Below are 8,765 nucleotides of genomic sequence, written 5' to 3' on the forward strand. Positions count from 1 at the left end.
AGCTACTCCGACTTCGATTTCCGACCACTCTGATTTTGTCGGAGTCAAAATCGGAGCAAAATTCAGGCGGAGTTGGAATTATCAGAAGTTTGCACAGCCCCACTCTGAGAATCGCATCGCCAGCTTGGAGAAGCACCACTCCCACATCAAGGACTGGCCTCGACGTTTCTTTTTTGCGTCCGGGTCAGGATGGGAGTACCCCGAGGGGGAGGAAGTCCACCAAGAATTCTCCGTTCGGGCCATTTGGTCATACGACCTTAGCAGCAAGGGCTTGTCCATCACTTTGACCCTGCGGGAAGAGGACAAGCTGGCGACCGTACAGGCTTTGGTGGTAGCCCACCCCCTCGACACTGAGACCGATGTGGTGTTGACTAATGCCAACATCATGAGGTTCCTGGCAACACTCGATCACTCATACGTATTGGGGCAGGACTTTTTGGGGGATTCCCCCTCATCCCAAGGCAGGAAGTGCCACTTCAACCCTTTCGCTCCCTGTGGTAAGGAGAAGCGGCCTCGAGTCACTCGCGAGGGAGCAAGCGAAGTTCCCAAGAGCAAGGTCGGGGCCTCCCGTTCCCATATTGTCCTGAGGAGCGAAGGAGGAGCTCCCTACACTGAGACCCCTAAACATTCCCTAAGGGTATCAAGTGGGGAGCTGGTGCCCAGTGCCTCCTCTAGTTGTGGCACGGGGTGTTTCGTTCCTCCCCCACCCCACAGGGTTCCTATGCAAGAGGCGTCGCGTCCCCATGTTGTAGCAATGATAGCCCCACTAACTTCGAGGTCTGCAGTTGTTATGGAGGAGATCGGCGATGGTCTTTGGATGCCTTCTTCAATGCCTTTCTCAACTTCGCACTCCACAGGCCCCGATTCCTTCTGCTGGTCTTGGGCTGTTCGACCAGGAGGGGACCGACCTGGGCCCTCCTTTTGTCATGGACCTGTGCAACGACTGTGTCTCCATCCCGTCAGCTTCAATTAGTTAGTCTTTGGAGCTAGAGATCGGTTCCTACTTGGTCTTGAAGGAGGTTGAGCCATAGTCCCCTTGAGTGGGAGATTTTTCTGCTTCAGGAGAAATTGCCCCCACCTGGACCAATGGGACTTCCATGCAAACAGAGGTCCTTGTGATAGCCGAGGAACCCTCTGTGCTGAATTTGGGGGCAGACGTCCTTACAGAGCCAATGGTAGAATAGGTAGATGCCGGCACTGGGAGTGAGTGGCCAAAGGTTGTAGGCACTGACGGTTTGGACCCTTCCCAAGCACCCATCCTGGGCTCGTCTGGACCTTCTAGGCAATTGGGGGGCACCGGGCCGTCCTCTTATGCTAGAACTAACGATCCTGGGCAACTAGTCTAGGATTCGAGAGTGCTTGGGCTGAGGCGATTGAGCGAGAGGCCCAAAAGCTGAGGCCACTCTTTGTGCAGGTATTCTCTATTCGCATTCCGCCTGACCCTCTCAAGTTTTTTTAACCTTACTTGTATTATAGGTTGCGGATAAACTAGCAGCCATGGTGTGGGGGAGCGAGGGGATCTCGAGGAGGATAATCGGGCGCTTTGCTTGTTGGCGTTGCTCACCCGACTGGAGGTTCGCAAGGCAAACAAGGAGGTGGAGGATGTGACCAGCGAGCACAACGTCCTAACAGAAGACTTGGACGGATTAAGGGATTGTCACAAGCACTCACAATTGTTGTCCAAGTATTTTGAGTTGACTCTATCTGTCCAACGCCAGAAAGACCTTGTGCAGAAGTGCTCCCTGGAATCCAAACTGCTTACGAAGACCAACATAATCCTAGCTCTCGGTGTTCGCATCTATGCCATAAAGTTCAGTTTGGACGCAAGTCGCAACTATTGGGAAGCTGTCATGTCCCAGGTCAGGAGCGCCAGGGCCATTCAGGATAAGGCCTGGGGCTACAGCTACAAGGAAGGTCTTGAGCAGTTAAGGGGCCATATGCTTGAGCACCCCCTAATCGACCCGAAGACTTTGAACTTGGCTTCCCTCGAGCCAATTCCCAGGCCTTTGCATTTGCTAAGATCATTGGGAAGGACTTGATGCCCTTTGCCTTCCAAGATACCCCCACCCCGCCTTGACGGCCTATTGTAATAACTGTAAATGTCTTCCCCCCTTGGGTTGTACTTGTAATGTATATATAGACTTTGTCTTGTGCAACTTCTTCTTACTCCTCGATTGGGTCTTGTCTGTGTATCTCCTTCCTTCTCCTTTTTCTTCCTTTCTTGCATGTTGTGAATTTGGGGAGCTCAGGGCTCTAGCCCGACCAATGCATCGTGGCGAGTCTAGAGATTTGGCTTTATGGGCACGAAAGTCGACAAGTCAAGAGATTTTTGTCTGACTAGTCGTGTAGGCGAGCTCAGGGCTATAGCCCGACCAATGCATCATGGCGAGTCTAAGGACTCGGCTTGATGGGAAAGAAGGTTGACAAGTCAAGGGACTTGTGTCCGAATGGCTGTGTGAGAGAGCTTGAGGGACTCCAGCTCGACCAATGCATTGTGACGAGTCTAAGAATTCCGCTAGGTAGGCACGAAGGTCGGCAAGTCAAGGGACTTGTGTCCGACTAGCCGTGTGGGCGAGCTCGAGGGGCTCCAGCCTGACCAATGCATCACGACGAGTCTAAGGACCCAGCTTGATGGGCACGAAGGTCAGAAAGTCAAGGGACTTGTTCCGACTTGTAGTGTAGGCGAGCTCGAGGGCTCTAGCCGAACCAATGCATTGTGGCTAGTCTATAGACTCGACTAGTTAGGCACTATGGTCAGCAAGTCAAGGGACTTGTGTCCGACTAGCCATGTGGGTGAGCTCGAGGGGCTCCAGCCCGACCAATGCATCTTGGCAAGTCTAGAAACTCAGCTCGGTAGGCACGAAAGTCGACAAGTCAAGGGACTTGTATCCGACTGGCCGTGCAAGCGAGCTCAGGGACTCCAGCCCGACTAATGCATCGTGGCGAGTCTAGGGACTTGGCTTCAAATCTCCCTGGCTCAACAAAGTTGAATTGAGGCAAATGTATCTCTTCATTCATAGAACGTGATTGTTACATTTCCATAGGCTAAATTACAATCTCTACGGGAAGTACTTTTTAGATGCTTGGTGTTCCATGGACGAGGAAGTTCGTTGCCCCTGTTGTCTTGAGGCGATACGACTCGGGTTTGCCACTAGCGATTACCACATATGGTCTTTCCCATTGCGGGTCCAACTTGCCTTCCTCTTGGATAGTGACCCCGGTCTACTTCAACACCAAGTCTTATATTTTGAAGGAACAGGGCCTGACACTTTTGTTGAAGCATCGCTCCGCCTTTCTCTTATTGCTTGCCGTTAGCATTTTGGCATTTTGTTGCCTTTCCCCCAGGAGGTCCAAGTTTTCCTTTAATCTTTCGTTGTTGAGGTTCGGGTTGAAGTGCTGGACTAGGTAGGTTGCCATTCCTAACTCCACTACCGTAGGTGAGGGCAAACGGTGTCTCTCCCGTGGGAGTCTTGACGGCTGTTCGGTAGGCCCACAGCAGTTCCAGGAGTTCTTCCACCCATCTTCCATTTCGGTCTTCCAACCTCTTCTTCAGGATGCTCAGTAGGGTTTTATTGGTCGTCTAGACTTGCCAGTTAGACTGTGGGTGTCCGGGAGAGGAATATTTAAATTTAAATCCTGGGCCAGTGCACCATTCCTGGTAGTGTGAGGAATCGAATTGCCAGCCATTGTCCTATATGATGCTCTAGAGAATATTGAACCAACAAACCATCAACTTCACAGGAACTTTGTGATGGTTGTAGCCATGATGGTCGTAGCCATGATGGTCATCAGTGTCTCCGCTTCAATCCATTCCATGAAGTAGTTAACCATCACAACTACAAATTTTACCTCGCCTTAGGCCACAGAGAGTGGCCCGACTAGATCCAACCTCCACTGGGCAAAGGGCCATGGGGACGTGATCAACGTTAGTTCTTCTAGTGGGCAGTGAGATGTGGGTGCATGTTCTTAAAGAAGCATTCCGTGTCCCGAAGAGAGTAAGGCCAAAAGTATCCCGCCCTAGTCACCTTCGAGGCTAACTTCCTTCCCCCCGAATGGTTCCCACAAATTCCCTCGTGTACCTCAACCAGCACATATTGGGCTTCTTTCGAAGAGACACATCTTAGGAGTGGCTCAGAGAATCCCCTCTTGTACAAGATCCCTCCCACCAATGTGAATCATGTTGCCCGGCTCTTGACCTTTCGTGCTTCATCTCTATCACTCAGGACTTCGCTCGTGTTGTAAGGCCCCGTTCCCCTGGGTCCGGATAGTTAATTCATTTCACCAAAAATCATCTCCAATAAAACTTTTAAAATAAACTAGAGTCTCCATAACATATTAACCTATTTGTTCAGAACAAATATCTATGTTCCTACTTAAAGGCACATCAGAAGTGCCTCAATAAAATACATAAACATTTCTACAAAAACTAGGAATATCCATTACTCAAAATACCAAAGCCACATAAAATATCAACACTACCAAACAAACTCTCCAAAAAGTCCTTGTATCCTAAGGCACTTAGTCTTCTATGATCAAAAAAACTTGCAAGTACTCCCTATTCCTGACTTCCAACTGTTGCATCAAAATTATCTGAAACATATTATGGAGATAAAGGCTGAGTTATCAACAACTCAGTAAGTAAAGAACATATACTAGAATGCCAACATGAGTATTTAGAGTTTAGCTTTTTATTTTCAGAATGCAGAGTCAGAACATGTTATAAAAAATATCAGAGCGAAAGTTTAAAAATATTTTTATTCAAAATTTCCCTGGCACAGCATAACTGAAACATCATATCAGAACATAATTCCATACTTAACCCCCGTGATAGGGTTGTGCAAACCCTGGTGGCCAGCCGAGCAGAAATAGAATGTAAATCTTCCATTTATTATTCTCGAAGCCGCGAGTGTACACATAGGAAAGATCATGCAGAAGACCACATTGTTTCCAAAGTGGGTGCACCAGAAATAGAAAAGTTGATACCAACCCAAACAGAGACCACAGTTTTACACCCATGACAAGGTCATAACAGAAACACAATGTCATGCCAGAGGTTTCAGAAATCACATTATATCATATCAGAGTACAGAATTTCATATTTGTTCTCTTTTGCACAGTTCAGAAACAAAATGTCTAAATAAGCTCATGTCTACACTAGTCATAATAGAAAATACTTTCTTCTTATACAGAATTTCATGAGTAATGCAGAACAAATAACTAAGGTCGTTTCCAAAATTTCTTTTCATAACAAAACATGCATATTTTCCAAAATCAACCTCAGATCATTTTATTTTATGCAAATTGTAGCATATGAACCACACTTACTTGGACTCCTTAGTCTTTTAAAAAATTTCCTCAACAATGCCAAATAAATATTAATCGTCACCTATAAAAATCATGTAATTCCTGTAAATTTTCAATCAATCACAAATTTCAATATTTAAGCCTAAAATGCTAAATCTGGAGGCATACACTAAGGGGTAAAAAAGTAATAACACTTCCTTCTATTAGGTTAACATAGTTACATATATATATATATATATATATATATAACTTATAAGAACATGAAAACCAGAGGAACAAACACACGGAAATAAAACCTAGTACGTGGTGGCAGGGGCTTTCCCAAGGGAAACCGAGGCACGCGTGGAGGGGTAAGGAGCGGCGAGGCTGGCTGGAGGGACTGTGGTGGTGCGACTGAATAGCAAGAGTGTGATGGAGATGCCATCGAGCTGGGCTGAGCACGAGAGAAAGAGAGGGAGAGGTGAGCGCGAGAAAGGTGGAGAGAAAGGAGGGAGTAAACCGAGAATGATACTCACCGTGAGGGGTTGCTACTAGCTGAAGTGGCTTGTCGATGTCCGACGGCCCCCCTTTTCGTGTAGGTGGTGACAGCTTGGAGCAGTTGGCGAGATACGGTTGTCCTGTAGTAAGAACTCTCTATTTTGAGTGAGAAAAACAGAGTTATGGTGCTCGGTGGTAAAAGGATGGGAAGTTTCAGTCATTGGCCGTGGAGGTGCAACGCTTGGCTCTATTTTGGGTGCAGGAAAACAGGGGACCACACGACTGATTTTCTTGTGAGATGGGTGGTGGCGCTGAAAGAGATGAGCACTGGGCTATTGCGTCAGTGGCTACGATTTCATGTGGCTGAGTAGGTAGTGACGATGCAGAGAGAGCTAGCACTGGGGGTGGCAGGGTTGTAACTTGGATTGGTGGTGTTCGTGAGGAGGAGTGCAGTGGGTCATGGAAACAGATTCACACTCTGTTTTTGGTGAAAGAAAATGGAGGGTGATGGAGGTTGTTTCCGTCGTGCGGAGGAGATCGCGATGGAGGCAGTGGTTGGCAGCAAGGGTCCTTGCTAGCAGCAGCAGAGTGGAGATCTCGGTTTGACACTTCTATGAAGAGGAGGACGAGCAACACTTATTCTAGGGTTGAGGATGCTTAACATATGTATATGCTATAAGTGGAAAACGGATAAAACCTAAAGAAAAAGGAAGGAGGGACGTGCATGAAAATGGAAAACGGCGTGAAACCGTGCGACGTGGAGTACGGAATCACTTCCACGGGTCTAGGCTCTTTAGCCTAAAAATAATATTTGGCCCACAACTTGGATCATGTATGAGATTATTGAAGTTTTTTTCTTAAGTTTTGGGCCTCGACTCAACCTTAAAAAAAATACACTTGTCCCATAAATTTCCCAGGTGAAAATCTACTTGGTCCATCAAAAGATTTTAAACCTAATTATCAAACCCATTGAAAATTTATATTCGGCCAAAAGTATCTTAGGCCCAAACTCTCTCCCAAAAATAAAATTACTCACAATCCCAAATGGTTTTTCATAACTATAAACCCAAAAATTTGTAAAGTGGCTTGGCTAGGCCCGAGTGTTACATCTAAGGAACTTTATAATGTTTGAGGCCCACTTAAGTTGCCCAGAGGAGACGACTGATATTTCCGTGCTGATGGTTGGGAAGTCAACTGTCTGGGTTACAATGTGCTCGGGCAAATAGGGCCCTTCTTGTTCTTGTTCTCCTCCTTTGGTATTTTCTGGATGCAAAAGTAGGGAAAAAGGTCGCGCTCTACGCCCACCTATTGATGATATTTCTTCAACTTTCACCCATTGTGGCAAACTCCTCATGCACTCGGCTGACGACCACCTTGGAGTCTACCTTGACTTTGATTTCGGTTGCTCCCAACTAGGAGTGAAAGTTGGTCGGCCCGGACTGGAGAAACCGACCAGACCAACCAAGGACCAAGACCAGTTGGTCTCGACCCCTGAAATAGAGGATCGAGACTTTTCGGTTCGATCCCGGTCCAGGGGTTTCCCACCTCAGATCGGACTGACCGAATTTAAAAAGAAAAATATATATTAGATATATATTATTTATATAATAATTGTATAATTAATTATATATTTTTCATCTAACTTATCACCATTAAAAATATAAAATTTTAAATATATTATTAACAAATTAATATTCTATTGATTAACTAATGTATAATATCAATTAACCAATTATATAGTAATTATATAAGTTAAGAGTATAATTTTAATCTAATTTATTATCATTGACCATATAAAATAATTTTTTATTGAGTTAGTTACATATCTACATTAATAATTCACGTAATTTTAATTTAGTCTTTTAAATAATTTTTTATTAATTTATTTAAAAAGAAGAAAAAAAAATAATTGGGCTGGACGTACCTGACCAGACCCGGTCCAGTCCCTAGGGATGGTCGGTTCGGTTCGATCTAGGGAAAATGATGGTCCATCACCCCCCGGACAAAACTGGTCTAATTTACACCCTTATTCCCAACAGCCTAGCTACCGACATTCCGGCTAGTAGCGCCTCATACTCAGCCTCATTGTTAGTTATTTTGAAGGCAAGCTTTATCGCGTAATTATGTTCCTTGCCAAACTCAGTGATAATGTGCAGACCAGCCCGGTAGGACGAGCCATTGACGTAGACCTAACAAGGCTTTCCCTAGGGTGCAACCTGTACCTCCTCTGGGAAGTCACTAAAGTTGGCCACGAAGTTCTCTAGCACTTGACCCTTAATTGTTATGCGAGGAAGGTACTCTATGTCGAATTCACTCAACTCAACCACCTAGTTCATTATGAGGCCAAAGGTGTCGAGTTTCTGCAATATCTTCTTGAAGGGGATGTCGGTGAGCACCTTTATCGGGTGGGCTTGGAAGTACGGCCTTAGTCTCCTGGTAGTGACCACCAGTGTGAATGCCAACATATTTGTTTGAGAGTATCTCACCTCAGCTCTGCAAAACGTCCGGCTTGTGTAGTAGATGGGTTGTTGCCCGCCTTTTTCATCTTGAACCAGGACTGCAGATACAACAAGTGGTGGTATCGCTAGGTACACGGTCAAGTCCTCACTCGATTCGATTTGGCTGAGGAGTGGTGGATGAGCTAGGTACTCCTTTAGTTTGCCGACTGCCCGATTGTAGTCAGTGTCACAACTTCGTGCTTTCTTCAGGACTTTAAAAAATGGAAGACATTTGTCGGTCGAGAGGTACCTGCCCCACAAGTCTTTGCACTTCATTAATGTTTACGGCGCCGGGGGGGGGGGGGGGGGGGGGGGGGTAATACCCATTATTGCTTTGACCTTCTCCGGGTTGGCCTTAATTCCCCGTTCAAAGACCATGAAGCCCAAAAACTTGCCTGACTCCACTCTGAAGGAGCACTTTAGCAAGTTGAGTTTAATCTTGTAGGGTCGTAATACTGCGAAATCCTCTAGGAGATCTGATCTTTG

The sequence above is a fragment of the Juglans microcarpa x Juglans regia genome, chromosome 5D, assembly GCF_004785595.1.
Source record: "Juglans microcarpa x Juglans regia isolate MS1-56 chromosome 5D, Jm3101_v1.0, whole genome shotgun sequence".
NCBI lineage: Eukaryota > Viridiplantae > Streptophyta > Magnoliopsida > Fagales > Juglandaceae > Juglans > Juglans microcarpa x Juglans regia.